Source organism: Oncorhynchus nerka, unplaced genomic scaffold (assembly GCF_034236695.1).
Source record: "Oncorhynchus nerka isolate Pitt River unplaced genomic scaffold, Oner_Uvic_2.0 unplaced_scaffold_2510, whole genome shotgun sequence".
In the NCBI taxonomy this organism is placed as follows: Eukaryota; Metazoa; Chordata; class Actinopteri; order Salmoniformes; family Salmonidae; genus Oncorhynchus; species Oncorhynchus nerka.
In genome coordinates, this window is record NW_027038789.1 from 12,357 (window position 1) to 37,314 (window position 24,958).

Genomic DNA, 24,958 nt, shown 5'->3' on the forward strand with positions numbered 1-24,958 from the left:
TGTATTTTACTTGTACCCGAGATTTAGTTCCTCAGCTGTAAGGAGGATAACCCATGAGTATGTTTGTATTCTAAAATGTAGGCTATGCTATAATGCTATATACCTGCACGTTGAATCTACAGTCTAAACCAGATAAAAGTTTTCCAATGTCAAAAGGGCCTGGTTCATCCAGCTAAACATACTTGGTCAGTTATCAAATATATACAGTGGGGCAAAAAAGTATTTAGTCAGCCACCAATTGTGCAAGTTCTCCCACTCAAAAAGATGAGGCCTGTAATTTTCATCATAGGTACACTTCAACTATGACAGACAAAATGAGAAAAAAAATCAAGAAAATCACATTGTAGGATTTTTAATGAATTTATTTGCAAAGTATGGTGGAAAATAAGTATTTGGTCAATAACAAAGGTTTCTCAATACTTTGTTATATACCCTTTGTTGGCAATGACAGAGGTCAAACGTTTTCTGTAAGTCTTCACAAGGTTTTCACACACCGTTGCTGGTATTTTGGCCCATTCCTCCATGCAGATCTCCTCTAGAGCAGTGATGTTTTGGGGCTGTTTCTGGGCAACACAGACTTTCAACTCCCTCCAAAGATTTTCTATGGGGTTGAGATCTGGAGACTGGCAAGGCCACTCCAGGACCTTGAAATGCTTCTTACGAAGCCACCTTCGTTGCCCGGGCGGTGTGTTTGGGACCATTGTCATGCTGAAAGACCCAGACACATTTCATCTTCAATGCCCTTGCTGATGGAAGGAGGTTTCACTCAAAATCTCACGATACATGGCCCCATTCATTCTTTCCTTTACACGGATCAGTCGTCCTGGTCTCTTTGCAGAAAAAACAGCCCAAAGCATGTTGTTTCCACCCCCATGCTTCACAGTAGGTATGGTGTTCTTTGGATGAAACTCAGCATTCTTGTCCTCTAAACACGACAAGTTGTGTTTTTACCAAAAAGTTATATTTTGGTTTCATTTGACCATATGACATTCTCCCAATCTTATTTTGGATCATCCAAATGCGCTCTAGCAAACTTCAGATGGGCCTGGACATGTACTGGCTTAAGCAGGGGACACGCCTGGCACTGCAGGATTTGAGTCCCTGGCGGCGTAGTGTGTTACTGATGGTAGGCTTTGTTACTTTGGTCCCAGCTCTCTGTAGGTCATTCACCAGGTCCCCCGTGTGGTTCTGGGATTTTTGCTCACTGTTCTTGTGATCATTTTTGACCCCACGGGGTGAGATCTTGCGTGGGAGCCCCAGATCAAGGGAGATTATCAGTGGTCTTGTATGTCTTCCATTTCCTAATAATTGCTCCCACAGCTGATTTCCCTCAAAACCAAGCTGCTTACCTATTGCAGATTCAGCCTTCCCAGCCTGGTGCAGGTCTACAATTTTGTTTTCTGGTGTCCTTTGACAGCTCTTTGGTCTTGGCCATAGTGGAGTTTGGAGTGTGACTGTTTGAGGTTGTGGACAGGTGTCTTTATACTGATAACAAGTTCAAACAGGTGCCATTAATACAGGTAACGAGTGGAGGACAGAGGAGCCTCTTAAAGAAGAAGCTACAGGTCTGTGAGAGCCAGAGATCTTGCTTGTTTGTAGGTGACCAAATACTTATTTTCCACCATAATTTGCAAATAAATTCACTAAAAATCCTACAATGTGATTTTCTGAGAAAAATCTAATTTTGTCTGTCATAGTTGAAGTGTACCTATGATGAAAATTACAGGCCTCTCATCTTTTAAGTGGGAGAACTTGCACAATTGGTGGCTGGCTAAATACATTTTTGCCCCACTGTATTGTTTTTTTAGTTTTTTTTTTACGGTTTTCAAGCTGCCCTTGAAATTGGAAATATAAAAGCTTAAATTATTGAACATACTGTATGAGTGTGACAAAAAAAAGAATATTACTGAGAGATCATTCCTAGATCAGTTTAAGGCAAAGCTTCAATGCCTCAATTTTCATTGAGACATTAGTATATACTCTCATATACAGAAGAAAGAAGGCTTTTAGGCTTAGATCAGCGTTTTTTGTGTTATTTTAAATATTCATAATGTATTAATACGGTAATTATTACAATAATATATTACTTTATACTCTGTAAATGCAAGATACCACAGCATCAGAGCAGTCCCAGACCAGTGCTGCCATCACAGGGTATAATATCAAGTACCCACTCGCACTGTAGTATGAGCTAATCTCTGCCGTCAGTCAGAGAGGCCCAACACCTGCCGGTGCTGGGGAGGTTGTGGGCACAGTGCACAGACAATGTAGATTATGTACAGTATGTGAGAGAAAGAGAGTAGAGAATGAATGCAGCATCATGTTGTTATCATCACACAGAGCTAGGTGGCCACCTCACCCCCTTCCCTCAGTCGACCACTGAGCTCCTCTCAGCATGGGTCGGGTGCCATTGGTTTCAGGCTGATCGGGTCGGAACTGCAAGGACCAGGCGGGACGGGGAGACGAGAGCCCAGTCCTGTCAGCACTAGGAGGGGGCTGAGAAGGAGGTTGGGCTGGAGTTGTGGTTGTTAGTAGACTTGATGATGGTGATAACGCTGGTGGTGGCCACCTTGCCTGGTGAGAGAGGACCACATGTGACAGTCCGGGCAAAGCACTGCGTAGGGCCTCACTTTTGGCGCGTAGGGCATCCAGTTCTAGCCTCATGCTGGCGTTCTCCCGGGCCAACTTGTCTACCTCGTGCTGCAGCTCCTGCTTCTGCCTCTCCAGCTCCTCCTTCTGGGTGACCTGATGCGGCAGCTGGCGAGCGTAGCCCGGGTTCTTCAGGTCCTCCGCCGCTGCTTCAGCCGCACTCCACGCTCCTTGGTCAGCCCGCGCAGGTGTGTTGAGCCTCGCGCACCGATTACGAGACCACCAGCTCTCATCACTGAGGGCCGGCATTCTCTCACCCACCTCCTTCTTAACCTGCAAGAGAGGCAGCCATTGATGAGAGTCTGGCCCTTTCCTGAACTCATCATTCACATTAAACATAGTGTACGAATACAAAATTACCTTTAAAGTCTTGTTTGCTTTAAACTGAGTCGTCATACCCTGCATGCATAAACTGGCCAGAATCCCACAGACGTCAACACTGCAAAACAAAGAAGGAAAAATTGTGATTGGAATAAAAAAATGTATTCAAATATATTTGTATACATAATATAGTGTATTCGCTTGTGAAATTAAAGTGTCGGTTATGAGTGTAGCCAAGTTCAGATACAGCCATCCTAAGAAGCTTCACTCCCTTTCCCAAGAAATCTATCGATGAGATCCCACAACAACATTCCTGTGTTATTACGTCTCCGCAACCAGCTCAGTAGATTCTTCTAGTAACAGAGACTGCCAGCAGAGGTCAGCATAACACTTGAAAGATGATAATGAATATACAGACTGTTGGGCAAAACCTGTTTACTTGCTGCTGTAGGGAGGGCCCTCACAATGTAGTTCACTAGACCATAGCAAGACCGCAAGAATAGAAACAGGTCAGCTCTCACCACACAGCTTGTCTGAGCCCTCTGCTTAGAAACCGGCATGGGCTATTTTGGTCAAAGTCGTTTTTAGAAAAAAGGCCTATCTGAACACTACAGTGAAACACATGCCTTTGAGACTGCTGCCATGGCCTAAAAGAGACTGCTGTGTGCCTGACTGTGAATAAAAAGCCCACATTCTCCCAAGGCTCCATTTCAGCACCCTGACTTGCTCTACAAATGGCTGCCGGAAACACCCTGCAAATGGGTGTATAGTCACATGGTCATCCAAAGGGTAAACAAGTCTCATTCATAACCCTGTCATACACATGGTAGAAATTACAAGGGCAGGGTCAGTTTGAAGAACTAATGAGGATCACCAATAGTTTAGGGAATGTGTACAATAAGTCTCATAAACTCTGAACAATGCTTAGTCTCTTCCATTTTAGATACAGTACTATTCAACCTAACATGGCCTACATTGACCCGTATGAGTCTCCCTTTATAACACAGAACATATGCCTATTTCAACAGTAAAACTACCCAACAAACACAAGCTTACATTTTATGGTCATACTGAACTTCACAGTCCTGTAGATATGTGGGAAATTCCTGAAGATCGTGTGACAGAGGAATAGTTTCCTTTACAGTCATGGGTGTATTTTTGTAGTGAGACAATGTACTCTATTTCATTTAGGGACTGTGTCTGGTTGTCTGGCTCGTATTACACTTGGCTTTCCTGAGCTGCTACATGCCCTTATTTAACGCTGCTGGATATATTTATTCACTGTGCTGACACAAAATTCTGCCAGCTAAACAATTTAGGTGAACATGTGATAAGCGATACCTCATTAAGAGGCCAAATATTCCATCCGGCGCTTTGAGGTGCACTTTCTCGAACAAGATACAACAACCCAAAGGGTGAGGTTTTAATGACTATTTTTCGGGAAGTTAATCTCATGCCCCCTGAAATAAATATAGATAGCCGATCACAGCCGTTTCTGACAGCTGTTGCTGGGTTGACCTGTGTTGAAGAGCTGAAGTGGTTGCACTGTATCTACAATAGAAATACTGTTCTTGCATCGAAAGTCTAAGAGCTCCTATGGAAAGGGGCAGAATGCCAAGTGATTGGTCGGATGATAATGGAAGGTTCACTGGCTTTGGCACTGAAGCAGAACAGATCACTAATAAGTTCTTAGTCAGCCATCTGTTTTGTCTTTTTGTAAAACCACACCGGAGGTACAGCCTATGCCTGACCGCATGTTTCTGTAATGAAGGGATACATGAATGTGGAGAGTGTACACTCACACAATCCTAACTTGAAAATAAACCAATAGATGACTCTGTTTTGTGTGGATTTAAGAACCACATGAAAACATGTTCGGTGAACCATCACGTCTGATTACTTGTTTTGGCCATCCCCTTTGAACCTCATTTGAAATTCACTTGGGTTTTCAACTTAACTATAGGAAAAAGAGTAGAGAAAAGCATACAGCATTGCCTTATTTTGGCACATGTATGCCACTTTGAATCCAACACTGCACAGCCAGCCAAGAATGTAAGACAATGTTCCAGCATGTGGGCTGAAAGAGCCTGTTTTGAACTGTTACATCAAGGGAGACCTGCACATTATGTGTGGACTGAATATCATGAAATGGGGATGTAAAAAAGGCCTCCCTCTCCATACACGGGGTGCTCAAGCTTTACAGCTCAGAGGCCACATTGTTTCCTTCAAATCCCTTCTGCATGTGCTCCTCTCTGTTTTAGCAAATGGCACTAGGTCGAGCTCTTCAGATTCCACTTGCGGCTTTCCGTCTTCCAGAGAGGAAAAGAGCAGTAAAGTTCCAAGGCCAAACCGTTTTGATCATCTTTCAGGACGAGCAACAGGCACATTTTACAATTCAGTACCGCTTTTGACTGTGCACATATTTCCTTTTCACCTTTTTGAGTGCTTCTACTCGTGTCGGAGAAGACCTCAAAGTAAAAGCCATAGAATGTGGCTTAAGTGTGGATAACAGAACCACATTCCTGACTGAGCACACACACACACACACACACACGAAAGATACCCCAAGTTTCATTTGGGAGGATAAATGCATTCAGAATATGTCCTGTGTAATGCACCCATCTTAGTCTATTCAGATGTAAAGATATCGCTGTAAAATCTTCCAAATGTCTGAAATTCAGATGTGTCTCATATCGAAGTCTAACAACAGCCAGAATTAATCAAGTGTTGACGACTAACAGGAATAAAGAGTAGTACTATCCCTAACCAAATAACTTAGTTAGACAACACTGTTAAGTTTTCATGGCTAAACAGATGGAAAATATAAAATATTTGCTGGCCACAGGAAAGGTCTGATGATTTCAGCGCCATATTTCATCAGCTCACGTAGTCCAGATCATGAGGAAATTACTCATCGTATCAACTCACACAAGTCCAACTGACAAGATTACTGTAGGCTCCGGATGCAGCCCACTGCTAATAATCACTGTTCTCTGCCCAATTGAACTCTTGGAAAAAGTGAACATAACCTTTGTCATAGTTTGTTTTAGTCATTCAGTGTAATTGACATCAATGACTTACTCAAAGCTTGAGCCAAGAACTAGGCTACAGCTTTGCTAAAATACTATAGAATGAGTTTTACTAAGGTGCATATTAAATCAGCACCACAGTATCAGCCCAGGCAGTAACCATTAATAATGGATGAATAACTGTCTATTTAAGCACTGATTGTGACTGGCTTGAATAATGTCAATAAACTGCAGGCCTGTTATGGTATTAGTCCAGAGACAATGTGTGAAATGTGACCCGTTTAGTTTTTGTCATTCAGACCTCTCAGCTGAAATTCAAGTCTGTGTGCTTGGGTTATGACAGGTACTGCTCTGGGGGCGCAACATTTTGGCTAGAATAAAGAGCACATCAAAGAGCTGAGTGCTCAGGTCCCAGTGATAGATGAAATGTTGGCTTGTCTTGGCTACTGTTTTTCCTTCTTCTTTTCTATTCATTTTGTAGTTTGGGTTTGGTGGAAAACAGATACGCTATGTTCCTCTGAGAGAGGAGAGAGAGAGCTTGATGGAGCACCCTCTGTACAGAATGTCTCCTCAGTTTGCTCAGGGAGTTAGGGAGAAGAGAGCCTCTTCCTCCAGACTATGCTGTGGTGGTGCACTCTGCCTGCACTCCAGCACAGCACATTTGGAGGGATGTTATGTAAAGGAAATGGAGAGCATAGCCGAGCCATGAGTCATGCTGTTTACTGGTAAGAACTAGGACGAGCGGCAGGGAATCACACCCTCCCAAACTGACGTTTCCTGGAAAATCACGTTGTTCCGCAGGGCAGAAGGAAAAGTACAGGAAACGGCTGGCATACCCGCCGGAACTTTTTTCTGAGGAAAAGGGAGGAGAGGTAGATATCTGAGCGAAGCGACTTTCCAACTGGGGACATAGGGATTGAAAAAAATGTCAAGTATGTACACAACAAAGACAAAGCTGTCCAGTTATTACCTAACTAAAGCCATTCCATAGTACACATTGAATAACAATGAAAATCAATGAGGAAAAAAAATACTATTACATTTTCCAACTTCAAATAACAAAGGAGTTTAGGAGTCATTAATTCCATCCCGGCCCTCCATTACGTTGTTAATATTCTTATTCAGTCTGAGTACCAAGTTCTCAGATGTAAAAGTGAGAAAGTTCAGGACATTTCTCCTTGTTTACTGTATACCACCTAATAGCATAATTACAAAAACAAGACACTTTACTCGAGACGATCCCTCCACACCCCAGGCCACAGTGTGGCGAGAGCATTGGTCTGAGATCCAGGAAGTCATCCAGAAATGCAGGAATGGGCTGGGCAGATCCTGGTGGTTGGTACAACACAGGCACCTAAGAGGCACTTGTGGAGAGATGCCAATGTATATCTCTCCATGCTTCGGTGTAAACCTGTTAACGGGACTGTTAAACTGTACATGTAATACAGTACTGTTAAACTGTACTATGTAATTCTTATGACACAGTCTTTGTCTCTAGAAATAAATTATCAGAACACATAGTAAGGAAATTAAGTTAAACGTTTCACAGTTAAAAGTAACTTTACACATAAAATATCTGACTTTGGTTTCCTTTTGAGTCATACCTTTTCACTAACCACAGTCATTTCACAACACACTGCAAAACCCACAATGACAACTGTGGGTTCTCTTCCACCCCCTGACCACTCAATACTATGAAAACTGTGAGCATCATTAACCATTATGAGTATGTATACACCATATTGTCATGCTGAAATATTGGGTAGGGAAGTGAGAGAGCAGAAGATGATAGGCCCTCTCTCCTCCTCCAGACATCACATTGGTAACTGAGTCACATGTTAACCTCATAACTCATACAACCCATACAACTCTCCTTCCGTGGCCTCCAATTGCTCTTAAATACAAGTAAAACTAAATGCATGCTCTTCAACCGATCGCTACCTGCACCTACCCGCCTGTCCAACATCACTACTCTGGACGGCTCTGACTTAGAATACGTGGACAACTACAAATACTTAGGTGTCTGGTTAGACTGTAAACTCTCCTTCCAGACCCATATCAAACATCTCCAATCCAAAGTTAAATCTAGAATTGGCTTCCTATTTCGCAACAAAGCATCCTTCACTCATGCTGCCAAACATACCCTTGTAAAATTGACCATCCTACCAATCCTCGACTTTGGCGATGTCATTTACAAAATAGCCTCCAATACCCTACTCAACAAATTGGATGCAGTCTATCACAGTGCAATCCGTTTTGTCACCAAAGCCCATATACTACCCACCATTGCGACCTGTACGCTCTCGTTGGCTGGCCCTCGCTTCATACTCGTCGCCAAACCCACTGGCTCCATGTCATCTACAAGACCCTGCTAGGTAAAGTCCCCCTTATCTCAGCTCAGCTGGTCACCATAGCATCTCCCACCTGTAGCACACGCTCCAGCAGGTATATCTCTAGTCACCCCAAAACCAATTCTTTCTTTGGCCGCCTCTCCTTCCAGTTCTCTGCTGCCAATGACTGGAACGAACTACAAAAATCTCTTAAATTGGAAACACTTATCTCCCTCACTAGCTTTAAGCACCAACTGTCAGAGCATCTTACAGATTACTGCACCTGTACATAGCCCACCTATAATTTAGCCCAAACAACTACCTCTTTCCCAACTGTATTTATTTATTATTTATTATTTAATTTGCTCCTTTGCACCCCATTATTTTTATTTCTACTTTGCACATTCTTCCATTGCAAAACTACCATTCCAGTGTTTTACTTGCTATATTGTATTTACTTTGCCACCATGGCCTTTTTTGCCTTTACCTCCCTTCTCACCTAATTTGCTCACATTGTATATAGACTTGTTTTTTTTACTGTATTATTGACTGTATGTTTGTTTTACTCCATGTGTAACTCTGTGTCGTTGTATGTGTCGAACTGCTTTGCTTTATCTTGGCCAGGTCGCACTGTAAATAAGAACTTGTTCTCAACTTGCTTACCTGGTTAAATAAAGGTGAAATAAATAAATAAATAAAAATAACAGAGCATGATATGATGCACTTGGTGTGGGAGGTCACCACCACCACATATACAGTTGAAGTCAGAAGTTTACATACTGAGTTTAAATGTATTTGGCTAAGGTGTATCCCAGTTCCTGACATTTAATACTAATAAAGATTCCCTGTCTTAGGTCAGTTAGAATCACCACTTTATTTTAAGAAAGTGAAATGTCAGAATAATAGTAGAGAGTGATTTATTTCAGCTTTTATTTCTTTCATCACATTCTCAATGGGTCAGAAGTTTACATACACTCAATTAGTATTTGGTAGCATTGCCTTTAAAATGGTTTAACTTGGATCAAACGTCTCAGGTAGCCTTCCACAAGCTTCCCACAATAAGTTGGGTGAATTTTGGCCCATTCCCCTGACAGAGCTGGTACAACTGAGTCAGGTTTGTAGGCCTCCATGCTCACACACGCTTTTCAGTTCTGCCCACAAATAGGATTAAAGTCAGGGCTTTGTGATAGCCACTCCTATACCTTGACCTTGTTGTCCTTAAGCCATTTTGCCACAACTTTGGAAGTATGCTTGGGGTCATTGTCCATTTGGAAGACCCATTTGCGACCAAGCTTTAACTTCCTGACTGATGTCTTGACATGTTGCTTCAATATATCCACATAATTTTCCTTCCTCATGATGCCATCTATTTTGTGAAGTGCACCAGTCCCTCCTTCAGCAAAGCACACCCACAACATGATGTTGCCACTCCTGTGCTTCACGGTTGGGATGGTGTTCTTTGGCTTGCAAGCCTCCCCCTTTTTTCTCCAAACATAACAATGGTCATTATGGCCAAACAGTTGTATTTCAGTCCAGAGGACATTTCTCAAAAAAGTACGATCTTTGTCCCCATGTGCAGTTGCAAACCGTAGTCTGGATTTTTTTATGGCGGTTTTGGAGCTGTGGCTTCTTTCTTGCTAAGCAGCCATTCAGATTATGTCGATAAAGGACTCGTTTTACTGTAGATATAGTTACTTTTGTACCTGTTTCCTCCAGCATCTTCACAAGGTCCTTTGCTGTTGTTCTGGGATTGATTTGCACTTGACACACCAAATACGTTCATCTCTAGGAGACAGAATGTGTCTTCTTCCTGAACAGTATGGCGGATCGTGGTCCCATGGTGTTTATACTTGCGTACTATTGCTTGTACAGATTAACATGGTACTTTCAGGCATTTGGAAATTGCTCCCAAGGATGAACCAGACTTGTGGAGGTCTACAATTTTTTGTCTGAGGTCTTGGCTGATTTCTTTTGATTTTCCCATGATGTCAAGCAGAGAGGGACTGAGTTTGAAGGTAGGCTTGAAATGCATCCACAGATACGGCAGGGTAGCCTAGTGGTTAGAGCGTTGTACTAGTAACCGGAAGTTTGCAAGTTCAAATCCCCGAGCTGACAAGGTACAAATCTGTCATTCTGCCCCTGAACAGGCAGTTAACTCACTGTCCCTAGGCTGTCATTGAAAATAAGAATTTGTTTTTAACGGACTTGCCTAGTTAAATAAAGGTAAATAAAAAATACACCTCTAATAGACTCAAAAGTCAATTAGCCTAACAGAAGCTTCTAAAGCCATGACAATTTCTGGAATTTTCCAAACTGTTTAAATGCACAGTCAACTTAATGTAGGTGAACTTCTGACCCACTGGAATTGTGATACAGTGAATTACAAGTAAATAATCTGTCTCTAAACAATTGTTGGAAAAATGACTTGCACAAAGTAGATGTCCTAACTGACTTGCCAAAACTATAGTTTGTTAACAAGTAATTTGTGGTTGAAAAACGAGTTGTAATGACTCCAACCTAAGTGTATCTAAACTTCCGAGCTTCAACAGTGACTCGGGGCATAGGCAGCCTCTTCGACGAGATTTCAAGGCCCTCATACAGTGTGGAAAGTTTTGGATGAGTTAGGACTCCTCTCATATTTTCCATATAAATCCCAATGACAGTAAAGTTCAAATGTCCAAGAATATGATCCCAGTATGTAGACATGCAACCAGCACCAAAATATGAAATTGATAAGGATTTCTTCTCTTTGTTTAATTTTATAAAGCTGAGCAATGGGACGAAGGCAGAAAAAAAAAAATCTGCATAGCAACAAGCTTTTTTTTGTGTGAGTGTCATCTAAAAATGAGGCCCGTAGATTCAATTTCATATTGACCTGTGACACTGCGGCTTCCAAGAGATTCTGCTGAACCAGGGCCAACATAGGCACTCTCTCCCTCTCTCTACTGTCAAACCAGGGGTATAGGATAAATACTGAAATCACTGATACAGCACTAACAATTTGTTAGTGGGACTATCACTTGTTTTCCAACAGGACAATGACCCAAAACACACCCCCAGGCATATTAATGCCCATGATTTTGGAATGAGATGTTCGAAGACAGAATGTCCTCATACTTTTGAAGTGTATTTAAGCATGACATAACAGACATTTCAGCTTTTCATTTTACTTAACTTGTAAACATATATATATTTTTAAACAAATTTAAACAAACATAATTCCAATGTACCCCTTTTGCAAAGAGCACGATCTGTCTTTGCTATTCTGTCTACCAAAATATACTATTGCGTACCTTAGCAGCACAAACATAATTCCACTTTGACATTATGGGACATTGTGTGTAGTAGGCCAGTGAACTCTCAATTTAATTAATTTTACATTCAGGCTGTAACAACAAAATGTGGTCAAGGGTGTGAATACTTTCTGAAGGCACAGTATATTTCAGATTCTATATAATAAACTGAACATAAACCTAACTTCTACAGTTTATACTACATTTAAGGAAAATAAAAACTGCCATACTTGCTGAAAATTACAGTAGCCCACACACTTACGGGTCTTGATATAGGAAAACAAGCTAATCGTAGAATGTATCATGTGTGAAGCAAAGGCAACGTTTTAGAACTCGTCTCCATTACTGTTGTCCACTTTACTATCCTCCTGGTGGTCTATCCCCATGTAACAGTATAACTTTAGTCCTCGCCCATACCCGGGCTCGAACCAGGGACCCTCTGCACACATCAACAACTGACATCCACGAAGCATCGGTTACACCCACACCATGCCCTTTGACTCAGAATTCTAAAACCCAGACCACGTGTTGTTTCCTTACGTCGTAAATATAAAAGTATGCTACCGTATGCTATGTGGACAACGATATGGATATAGTAATTATTCGAAGATCTCTGAAAATACTACACTTATTCAAGTTATTAAGAGGCAGAAGTAAAACATATTACCATTCAAAATATTACAATTGGTAAATAGATGGAATAAAATTTTTAAAAAGAAACTATTCGGGAAAAACACGATTTGTTAAATTGTTACATTTTAACTTCAAGAGTGAAATAAGTTAATTCAGGCGTTACACTACTCCAACACGTGTCCATATTGCAGAAAATAATTGCAAATAACCATAAACGTTTGTAAATTGTTTCAAATTGAAAAGATAGGCCTACAAAATGTACCAAGTACGTTGATAACATGTAAATGAAATGTTTGTTTAAGCCTGATCTTACTTGTTGATACATGCCGTAAAATCGAATCTGTCACCGTGATAGCATCAGCAATTCTAGAGGAATGTCAAAACATCTCCCAGAAAAGCGCTCGTACCTTATGAACGCGGATATTCTCCGTCTGCAAAGCGTAAAGCTTGTGAAGTTGCCGTCCTATACGGGTGGAAGTTACTTGTCGCGATTCTGAAAGGCGTCCAGCAGTCGAACCGAAATGTATCCCCGTACTAAATTAACTACAAAACAACAACAATGTATCAACATTCCACTCTGTGCTTCCGCAAGTATTCACGTCACCAATTCCTCGTGACCGCCCCTCCATTCATGAAAATAACTTTCTGCTGACGTAAACGAGGCGGGAAACTAGGGAAGCCAGAAATACATGGTAGATGCAGTTTGCGAATACTTTTGGGAAAATTGGCGAGATAATGTGTAGATTAAATCATTATTATACTAATGATGGCTATCCAACTATATGCTGTTAATACTTCACAGACAATGTCAGCACATGTTTTAGCTTTTATATGCCAATTCAATAATTCCATGATTGCACAATGTTTGTTCTTCTGGTGACAAAATCAGTATGAGAGAAAACCCTATCACATACTTCCCATAATTTATATTACAGAATTATCTTTTTTTGGTAATCTGACCCTAAAGTTACTGCCTCACTGGTTAATAGAAGAAACAGCGCCATCTGTCTTTACCAATGTCCTGTCCTTCCAACATTTATTTTGAGTTATGGATTTATTACAGGCTGCATAATGTTGAAGGCTCTGAGGCCAACTATAAGCTTGCTTATTCCGCCTTCTTACTAACCACTTACGCTACTGCCCCAAGACCATTCTCATGCAAGACAATATATAGTCTGAGAAGGGTGACAGACATTCTCTTAGGTGAAATGCTTTAGAAAAAAAACATGACACATCTCCAAAAATAAACTAGTAGTATCCCCAACTAAGGACTCCCAACAACGTGCTTCTCAGTTGTTCTTGGTCATACGCTGCATTCATATTTTTAAACAGACAGATCAAATATTCTTCTAAAAATGATTTACTCATTTTAATACTGCAATGTTTAAAATGTGTATGTATGTGATATACATTAACAGCCTAACTCTAGGGCTCATCTCATTGAACATCCTCAAAATGAGCACAGAGTTGATAAGCAGTGCTGACATGCCTTAAGGCTGTGGTCTAATTGGCTTCAACAGTATTCACTTGCGTAAGGTTGCCACATATATTTAGATACACCAATAGAAGTATTGAAACAATAAACACGCATTGCCTGCATTTACACAGGGCATTCCAATTCTGGTCTTTGCCCAATTATGGACCCACTGTAGCTGGGCCTAGAGCCAGGAGGTTGGTGTATGGTTGTATTTCTGTGAAGACCATTGCCAGGGGTGATTCAACACATAGCGTTTTTCCTCAGGAGAGGCATATGGACTAAATTGTACATTGATGTGCTGGGATCTCTCATGCAGAGTACAATAAAGTTGAAAGCAAATGCAGCTTTGAGATGAGTAATTACTCATGTTTGTGTTATGGGTGGTTCTCATTCTAACGCAATGCCCAAACCTGCTTTATTAGAGCAAATCTTGTCAACAGAATTAACATCAGGTTATGTTCGCAATAGTTTATATGCCTCTGTAATCCCCCTGAGCATTCTTGTAATTAAAAATGTAATTGAATGTGCATTGTGGCATGGGATTTTTGGCTTGGTGTATAGTTGGGCTGTCTGCAATTCATTATTTTATTGATCATGTGGTCGATTTATTAGAAAAATGTGTCCCCCAGATGTTCCACTCCAGCAGTGTAAGCCTTTACCTGAGGCAGGACTTGTCTGTTCATGTCTTTGTTTTGACTAAATCAATATTACACAGTAGTGTACTGGGATATGAAACAATAAAGATCAGAGGAGGTGTTAGCTTTTATGCCCACGATATCCCACCGATGATGTATGATGCCGAGCTCGGATAAAATTATCTAGACGAAGAGCTGTTTACAGAAGGTTGGAAAATGAACCTCCAGTACCCCAACAGACTGTTAATGATTAGCATATAAATGATGACTTCACTAACTTCTTAAGTCTAGTTATTAGCAGGGTTTGGGAGTAACTGTTTACTTGTAAACTGATTACAAACAAATAACTCATCAGTTAGGATACCAGCAGCTATTTTTGGGGGAAACTAGCTGATTACTTCTAAATTCAGAAAGCCGCGTTTTCTCAATAGCGTTTTCAATTCCTTTTTGTCATCTTCTAATGCCTCTTAAGGAGAAAGTAATCCAAACATAGCACAGTCATCAGATTTGGTGACTGAGTTTGGATAATACAAAAGTTAAGTTACTGATTACAATTTTGGACAGATAACTTTGAATTAAGTCCATGGAGAACAAGAGCACCTCCTCCCAGCTGCCCACTGCAGAGGCTAGGTAACACGGTCACCACCGATAAATCCCATAATAATCGAAAACTTCAGCAAGCATTTCTCATTTCTCAACGGCTGGCCATGCCTTCCTCCCTAGCTACTCCAACCTCGGCCAGCAGCTCCACCCCCCCCGCAGCTACTCGCCCAAGCCTCCCCAGCTTCTCCTTTACCCAAATCCAGATAGCAGATCTTCTGAAAGAGCTGCAAAACCTGAACCCGTACAAAATCAGCTGGGCTTGACAATCTGGACCCTCTATTTCTGAAACTATCCGCCGCCATTGTCGCAACCCCTATTGCCAACCTGTTCAACCCCTCTTTCAACCCCAAAGGACTGGAAAGCTGCCGCGGTCATCCCCCTCTTCAAGGGAGACACCCTGGACCCAAACTGTTACAGACCTATATCCATCCTGCCCTGCCTATCTAAGGTCTTCCCAGCCAAGTCAACAAACAGATCATTGACCATCTCGAATCCCACACGTGCCTTCTCCACTGTGCAATCTGGTTTCGAGCCGGTCACGGAGTGCACCTCAGCCACGCTAAAGGTACTAAGCGATATCATAACGCCATCGATAAAGACAGTACTGTGCAGCCGTCTTCATCGACCTGGCCAAGGCTTTCGACTCTGTCAATCACCATATTCTTATCGGCAGACTCAGTAGCCTCGGTTTTTCTAATGACTGCCTTGCCTGGTTCTCCAACTACTTTGCAGACAGAGTTCAGTGTGTCAAATCGGAGGGCATGTTGTCCGGTCCTCTGGCAGTCTCTATGGGGTGCCACAGGGTTCAATTCTCGGCTGACTCTTTTCTCTGTATATATCAATGATGTTGCTCTTGCTGCGGGCGATTCCCTGATCCACCTCTACGCAGACGACACCATTCTGTATACTTCTGGCCCTTCCTTGGACACTGTGCTATCTAACCTCCAAACGATCTTCAATGCCATACAACACTCCTTCCGTGGCCTCCAACTGCTCTTAAATGCTAGTAAAACCAAATGCATGCTTTTCAACCACTCGCTGCCTGCACCCGCACGCCCGACTAGCATCACCACCCTGGATGGTTCCGACCTAGAATATGTGGAAATCTATAAGTACCTAGGTGTCTGGCTAGACTGTAAACTCTCTTTCCAGACTCATATCAAACATCTCCAATCCAAAATCAAATCTAGAATCGAAGCTTTCTATTTCGCAAACAAAGCCTCCTTCACTCACGCCGCCAAACTTACCCTAGTAAAACTGACTATCCTGGAGTCCTCGACTTGGCTGATGTCATCTACAAAATGACTAATGCTCTACTCAGCAAACTGGATGCAGTTATCCACAGTACCATCCACTTTGTTCACTAAAAGCACCATATACCACCCACCACTGCGACCTGTATGTCTGATGGCTGGCCTCGCTACATATTAGTGGCCAGACCCCACTGGCTCAGGTCATCTACAAGTCCGTGCTAGGTAAAGCTCCGCCTTATCTCAGTTCACTGGTCACGATGGCAACACCCATCCACTTTCGCTCCAGCAGGTGTATCTCATTGATCATCCTAAAAGCCAACACCTCATTCGGCCGCCTTTCCTTCAGTTTCTCTGCCTGTGACTGCAAAAATACGCTGAAGTTGGGGCACATCTCCCTCTGCCAACTTCAAACATCAGCTATCTGAGCAGCTAACACGTCGCTGCAGCTGTACATAGTCCATTGGTAAATAGCCCACCCAATTTCACCTACCTTATCCCCATACTGTTTTTATTTATTTACTTTTCTTGCTCTTTTGCACAATATCTCTATCTGTACATGACCATCTGATCTGTTTATCTCTCAATGTTAATCTGCTAAATTGTAATTATTCGCCTACCTCCTCATGCCTTTTGCACACAATGTATATAGACTATTTTTTAAATTATAAAACAACAAAAAAAATCTACTGTGTTATTGACTTGTTTATTGTTTTATATGTGTAACTCTGTGTTGCTGTCTGTTCACAATGCTATGCTTTATCTTGGCAGGTCGCAGTTGTAAATGAGCTTGTTCTCAACTAGCCTACCTGGTTAAATAAAGTGAAATAAGAAATAAATTAAAACAATTAAAAAAAGATTACATTATACATATTACAAAAGAAAGTAGCCTACTCAACCTGGTACTGAGTAAAACAAATTAAAAGGTTTACAATTGTCATGTAATGTAATACAACATTGACTTTAGCTTCCTGAGGTGCAAACAAAATGGGAGATTCTGTTTTGGGTGAATTTCTCCTTAAAAACATTGACTCATAGTCACCCATGAGTTGTTTCTGAAGAAAACAGACTACTCACAAACTGTTTTTTCAAGTTTGTGGACTTCCCCCATGTGACACAGGATTTATATTTGGAACATGACTAAGCATTCCACTGATTTGTCAAAATATGTGTAATATTAAAAACACTTTATGTAACACACTGTCAGGTTACAGGGCTATGGGAAACATGTGGTGAAGCAGTTTCAGTTTGTGTTAGTAGTCTGCTATGAAAGACTGGTATTCAGCAATATAGTCTCTGAATAAGATGTAGGCTAATTTGTTGCTATTAGAGAAAGTGTCAAACATGTCTGATGTAATAGCATGGAGAATACCAACAGTGTCGCATGTAGGATAAAAGGCTCATCTTTGGTTTGGGAATAGTAAGGCTTTGTTATGCACTATAATGGTGTCATCAGATAAATGGAATGTGTAACATGAAAGGAGAGCACAATTGCCATGCCGTTTTCATAAGTAGTAACAACCAGATACAAGAACTAAAGCATTTTTTCACTAACAAGGCTAGATTACAAGCACATGGTTTTTCTTCCAATATGTGGCACAGTGTGTGTGCCTTTCTGGGTGACATGTATCTGTTTTCTTTACTACTAGCACAAACAATAATGTATGTTTCCATGCCTGACATCATTGTGAGGGATTCTTGGAAACCTTATTCCTTTTCCAAAGCTTTTTAGGCAAATAGTGCCACCCCATAACAACACCCACTGCCAGACATTATTACACTTGGCCTAGGCCTACTTGTGAAACTGGGAAATTACATTATAGGATAAATACAATTACAATGGAACATTAGTCATACATGGTTTTAATGAAAAATATCTAAATACATTTTGATTAATAACACAATGCAGATGTTTCTATCTTATTAGCCTATGGCCTAATCTGCATTTAGTTTGTGATCTACACAGTACCAGCACATTTTCAACCTCAGGAGGCTGAAGAAATTTGGCTTGTCACCAAAAGCACTCACAAACTTCTACAGATGCACAGGGAGAGCATCCTGTCGAAGCTGTATGCACCGCCTGGTACGGCAACTGCTCCGCCCACAACCGTAAGGCTCTCAGAGGGTAGTGAGGTCTGCACAACGCATCACCGAGGGCAAACTACCTGCCCTCCAGGACACCTACACCACCCGATGTCACAGGAAGGCCATAAAGATCATCAAGGACAACCACCGAGCCACTGCCTGCTCACCCGCTATCATCCAGAAGGCGAGGTCAGTACAGGTGCATCAAAGCTGGGACCGAGAGACTGAAAAACAGCTTCTATCTCAAGGCCATCAGACTGTTAAACAGCCACCACTAACATTGAGTGGCTGCTGCCAACACACTGACTCAACTCCAGCCACTTTAATGGGAATTGATGGGAATTGATGTAAAAATATATCACTAGCCACTTTAAACAATGCTACTTAATATAATGTTTACATACCCTACATTATTTATCTCATATGCATACGTATATACTGTACTCTATATCATCTACTGCATCTTTATGTAATACATGTATCACTAGGTACTAAACTATGCCACTTTGTTTACATACTCATCTCATATGTATATACTGTACTCGATACCATCTACTGCATCTTGCCTATGCCGCTCTGTACCATCACTCATTCATATATCTTTATGTACATATTCTTTATCCCTTTACACTTGTGTGTATAAGGTAGTAGTTTTGGAATTGTTAGTTAGATTACTCGTTGGTTATTACTGCATTGTCAGAACTAGAAGCACAAGCATTTCGCTACACTCGCATTAACATCTGCTAACCATGTGTATGTGACAAATAAAATTTGATTTGATTTGATTTGATGTTCTTCAAGGCTTACCATTGCACGGGCGGGACTTCCGTTCAAGACGCGGGGAACTTCCGTTCGGGAATACAACATGGAAGTGAGAACGGGTCTATTTCTTTTTTTATATTCAATAGTTTGCAATTCCAACAGTCAGTCATAATTACTCATGCATATTGAAACGAACTAACACGTAGTTGTTTATCTAACCAGCTTTTTTCCGATGTAATTGCTTGTTGCTAGTTACTAGCTAACTCACATACCAGTAACCTTAGGTAGCCGCTGTCTATAATGCTTCACAATAACAGTAACGTTAGTTAGCGAGCTAATAGCTGCTGCTTAGCCCTTTCAGTTTGACAAATGCCAAAGGTTTTAGGCACTTTTTGGGGATAAATCCGTTATCGATGCAAAATGCTTTACCCAAATCAGCAGCCTCGATGTTGAGATGAGATAATTATTTACCGACCAGTTTCCAGGTAGCTATGCTAACTAGCTATCTGTGTGTCTCACGTTGAAATCCTGCACCCCACAGTACATGATTTAGCAGTGAGTGTACATGATGAATCGCCTTTAAGCCTACAACGATCAGGCGGCCTAGTGCTGCAAAGCCCTCGGGTATGTACAGTATCTGAAGCTATGCGCACCCATGATAATATTATTGTATGTTTGATAAAAGTAAGACGTTACTTTTGTCAAACATACAATAATATTACAAGTGTTTCTTCAAAATGTTGCCAATAGGTCACCCTCCTCCTGGAGATTTCATAGCATTGAGGTCAGAGTGGCGGAGAGTCCAAAGCACCTGCAGTTCTCCTTAAGCCAGCGTCCACCTTGCCCACTGACCGTAAACGAGATACCCTCGTCACTTCCATCCTCCTCTGGCCTATCTGGCCTCGTGAAGCGCCCCAAGATCTCCTCTGCCCCTCCTGTCAGCGCCCTAGGACGACTGGCTGATGTGCAGCAGTGGACAAAAGGGCTATATCGCCTTCGATCAAGGAGCCCTCAGTGGTGCCCATAGAAGGTAGAAACAGTTTCAATTCAAATATGTTTTTCAGTGGAATAGGTTGTGGTGAATCCTGTGTCTGTGATGTGCTGTGACTATGCATATTATTAACACAATGGTTCTCTTGCAGTCCCCCAGCAGTGCTCCTGGATGAGATTGAGAATGCAGAGCAGGATGGAAATGATGATCGCATTGAAGGGTGCTCTGTGGAGCTGTCAAACAGCTGAAGATGAACCGGGCCAAACCTGACATAACACTATACCTCAGCCTCATGTTCCTGGCCAGATTAAGCCCAATCTCTTCGCCACTGAAGGCATTATTGAGGTGAGATTTGAAACCCAACATTTTACAATCAGTTCCATCCCATTGTTATACAGATTGGTTCATGACTTTCTATCTGTCCGCGGACAGGCCTTGTGCAGTCTCCTTCGCGGATGCCTCCATCAACTTCAAAGCAAAGGGCAACAGTCTGGTGTCTGTGCTAGCTTGCAACCTGCTGATGGCAGCCTATGAGGAGGATGAGAACTGGCCAGAGATCTTTTTGTCAAAGTGAGAATCACTCATCATTCCTATTGGATTTCTGTTTGTATTCTAGCTGCATTGTTACCACTGTTGTGCGCTCTTTAACATGTTCTTGTTCTTTTCAGGTGTACATTGAGGACTCTTTGGGGAGCGAATTTGGGTAGACAGTTCCCATTGTAAGAATTTTGTGGACAATATCCAGACTGCCTTCAGTACCAAAATGCCCCAAAGTATGCTGCTGCAGTTGCAGACTGACACTGGCCGCTCCGGTGGAGATATCAGTGCAGGTATAGTACTGTATGTACAGTTTAAGTCGGAGGTTTACATACATACACTTACGTTGGAGTCAATAAAACTTGTTTTTCAACCACTCTACAAATTTCTTGTTAACAAACTATAGTTTTGGCAATTCAGTTAGGACTTCTACTTTGTGTACAGCAAAGGACCATGTGAAGATGCTGGGAAAACAGGTACAAAATATCTATATCTACAGTAAAACAAGTCATATATCAACATAACTTGAAAGGCCGCTCAACAAAGAAGAAGCCACTGCTCCAAAACCGCCATAAAAAAGCCAGACTACGGTGTGCAACTGCAAATGGGGACAAAGCTTGTACTTTTGGAGAAATGTCCTCTGGTCTGATGAAACAAAAAATAGAACTGTTTGGCCTTAATGACCATTGTTATATTTGGAGGAAACGGGAGGCTTGCATGCCGAAGAACACATCCCAACCGTGAAGCACGGGGGTGGCAGCATCATGTTGTGGGTTTGCTTTGCTGCAGGAGGGACTGGTGCACTTCACAAAATAGATGGCTTCATGAGGAAGGAAAATTATGTGGATATATTGAGCAACATGTCAAGACATCAGTTAAAGCTGGTCGCAAATGGTCTTCCAATAGGACAATGACCCCAAGCATACTTCCAAAGTTGTGGCAAAATGGCTTTAAGGACAACAAAGTCAAGCTATTGGAGTGGCCATCACAAAGCCCTGACTTCAATCCTATAGAAAATGTGCAGAACTGAAAAAGCATGTGCGAGCAAGGAGGCCTACAGCCCTGTCTCAGTTACACCAGCTATGTCAGGAGGAATGGCCCAAAATTCACCCAACTTATTGTGGGAAGCTTGTGGAAGGCTACCTGAAAACGCTTGACCCAGGTTAAACAATTTAAAGGCAGTGCTACCAAACACTAATTGAGTGTATGTAAACTTCTTTTTTGACCCACTGGGAATGTGATGAAAGAAATAAAAGCTGAATGAATCCTTCTCTCCACTATTATTCTGACATTTAACATTCTTAAAAATAAAGTGGTGATTCTAACTGACCTAAAACAGGGACTTTTACTAGGATTAAATGTCAGGAATTGTTAAACTGAGTTTAAATGTATTTGGCTAAAGGTGTATGTAAAACTTCTGACTTCAACTGTATGGTTTACCGGTTTGTTCAGGTGCTGAATCCTGTGACATTGGATTTGACTCTTAATCATTACTACGTCATTTAACATTGGGGCGGTAGCCTAGCGGTTAAGAGCGTTGGGACAGTAAACCCAAAGGTTGCTGGTTCGAATCCCAAGCTCGGCTTGGATGGTCTACCGCCCAATGTTAAATGACGTGAGTAATGATTAAGAGTCAAATCCAATGTCACAGGATTCACACCTGAACAAACCTGTAGGTGAAAAGTCTGTCTTTGCCCTTGAGCAAGGCACTTAACCTTAATTGCTCTTCTGAGTCGCTCTGGATATGAGCTTCTGCTAAATGACTAGAATGTCAACTTTCCAGGGAGCAGTCCTCACCCCTCCACCCCAGATGAGGATGACAGCCAGACTGAATTGCTGATTGCTGAGGAGAAACTTAGTCCTGAAGATGATGGACAAGTTATGCCAAGGTATTTAGGCATAGGCTACTACATATACAGTAGCAGTAACATATTGATTGCCTGTCTGTATTGTCTGTCTGCTTCTACTTTAGACCGATCCGTTTATTGGACAGTTTGTTTCATTCACTCTTCATCTCATTGTAGGTACGAGGAGCTGTCTGAGAGTGTGGAGGACTATGTTCTAGATGTCCTGAAGGACCAGTTGAACCGCAGGCAGCCCATGGACAATGTGTCCCGTAACCTGCTGCGTCTGCTCACTGCCACCTGTGGCTACAAGGAGGTGCGGCTTATGGCTGTGCAGAGGCTAGAGATGTGGCTGCAGAATCCAAAGGTGAGAGGAGGAGTAACACTCGGCTACCCACATCACCATCACTAGTTAACAGGAATCATCATTTCATTGGCAGTTGTGGTCTAACCATCTCCTTCCAAACTCAAATCTAACATGTAAATGCATCTGTTTGCATGAAATTGAATCTGACAGTGAACTAGTGTTCTGTTATGTATAATGAAGCCTTTGTCTCTGCAGCTGACCCCGTCCAGCTCAGGACCTTCTCATGTCTCTGTATGAACTGCAACTCCCATGGAGCGGACGACATGGAGGTGATCTCCAACCTCATCAAGATCCGCCTGAAACCTAAAGTCATCCTCCAATCACTACATGCTCTGTGTCAGGTCTGCAGGTCTTCTCTTATGGCCATATGATTTAGTTTGGATAGTCCCCTACACATGGTTTATAGATGTTCAACCAAGTACGCAGGGGCTTCAACCACAAACCCTTACCCTAACCCTAGCTTCATGTCCTCATCCTGGTTCAATCCAAACCTCAACCCTAACAAGTTGTTGCATATCAACATACTTGATGTGTTCAATGTTGTTAGTTTGAACATCCTATAGGGGACCATTTATATTTCAAAAGCCTTGGTGCAGAGCACTTTATTCATACACTTAACTGTGCTGTCTGGCCTTTGTTAACCAGGGAGCTACTGAATGCACACAAAGACAACCTGGGAACCATGGTGAAGCTGGTGATCTTCTTGAGCTGTCCAATGCCAGGAACCCCAACAACATGCAAGTCCTTCACACACTGCTCCAGCACAGCCCAGAGCAGGCCCCTAAGGTGAGGGAGTATTTTCTGGGGATTTTTTTTTTTAATTGTTACTGTGGGGAAAGTAAATGTATGTGGTTCACAGTGCTCGAAATTAAGGCTTGTCTGGGGCAAATTTAAAAATGTATAAAAAATGAATGTTTGTCAACCAGAATATAGATTTTAGTTGTCCAAATGGACAAGTAGAAAAATCAATATCAAACAATTGACATTGAGTAAATTGCCTATATTCCTATTTGCTAAAGCCTATTTCAATCAATATGTTTTATTTACACAAAGCAAGAGAACAGTGTAGACAGAGCTAACGCCTCGATCACACCAACAGTGTCGTTGCGCAAAATGGTACATCTGGATATGTGTGCAACAAAGTTAAACATTCACCTTCCACTACCATTTCTGTCAAGCCCACTACGCATACAATTTTTGCATACGTTTGATAAATCCAACGTATGCACCACACAGAAAGCACTGCAACTGCCTCTACAACGCAATGCTGCAGGGCAACGCAGTGATCCAGGAATGTACTTCTGTTGTACTAAACGCAATGATGCTGTCGGTGTGATCGGGGTGTAAGAGTCTGACCAAAGCAGCACAAAATATCCAGTCAGAATATATATATTCTTCTCTCTCTCTCAAATGTCGGATGATCTGGGCCAATAGCCAAAGTCTATTTATATAGAGGACACTCCAGTGTCTTATTGTTATAAAGCCCACATTTTCATTTTGATATTAATGACTTGCTAGTTTTCTCTTGCCCGTGCTATTTCTGATCGCAAAGTTTTAAAGTTGCTTTAAATAACTCAAATTAGGAGGCCTAAGGTATAAATGAGATGTCACGAACTGGCTCAAAGCCCATAACAAAAGGGAGACAACGTGGAGATAAGGAGTAACAAAACATATATTTATTAAGTAAACTAAGTACAATATGCAATGGTGTGTGTAATCAGTAGTGTAAGTGAGTGTTTTGCTTGCATGAATGTGATAATGCAGGTGTTGAAAGGTGCCAAATCAAACAACCAAAACCACCAAGATACACAACAAAATCTTTAAAGGTGTCTGCATGGAGAGAGTCTCTTCCATGAATGGGGAAGTGGTGTATTTATCCTGGGACACACCGAGCCCAGGTGTTTCCCATGCTGACAACCTTCCCAACTCCGCCCACCCGGCATCCTAATAAGGAAACAAGAACAAAGAGAGAATACGGCAGACAGAGTGGGAGGGTCGTCACAGAGATAAAATAATAGCAAGATATAAAGATCAATGAGTATTTTGAATAAACCTTACAGTTGAGCAAAGAATTAAAATACAGAAATGATCCATGCATGTGAGGTTGGGGGAAAAAGTTGCAAACCAACTAATTAAAGTATCATAAAGCATT

The 24,958-nt window shown here is 41.8% G+C and overlaps 1 long non-coding RNA gene and 1 pseudogene across 1 annotated transcript; one reads left to right on the forward strand and one right to left on the reverse strand.

Moving 5' to 3' along the window:
* Positions 1 to 2,462: 2,462 nt before the first annotated feature.
* On the reverse strand, positions 2,463 to 12,842 carry LOC135567143 (transcription factor MafK-like; annotated as a pseudogene).
* Positions 12,843 to 20,830: 7,988 nt separating this feature from the next.
* LOC135567144 (uncharacterized) lies at positions 20,831 to 22,804 on the forward strand. The gene is made up of 3 exons (XR_010462270.1): positions 20,831 to 20,888; positions 22,379 to 22,484; positions 22,620 to 22,804. It is a non-coding gene; the product is annotated as an uncharacterized LOC135567144 (long non-coding RNA).
* Positions 22,805 to 24,958: the final 2,154 nt, after the last annotated feature.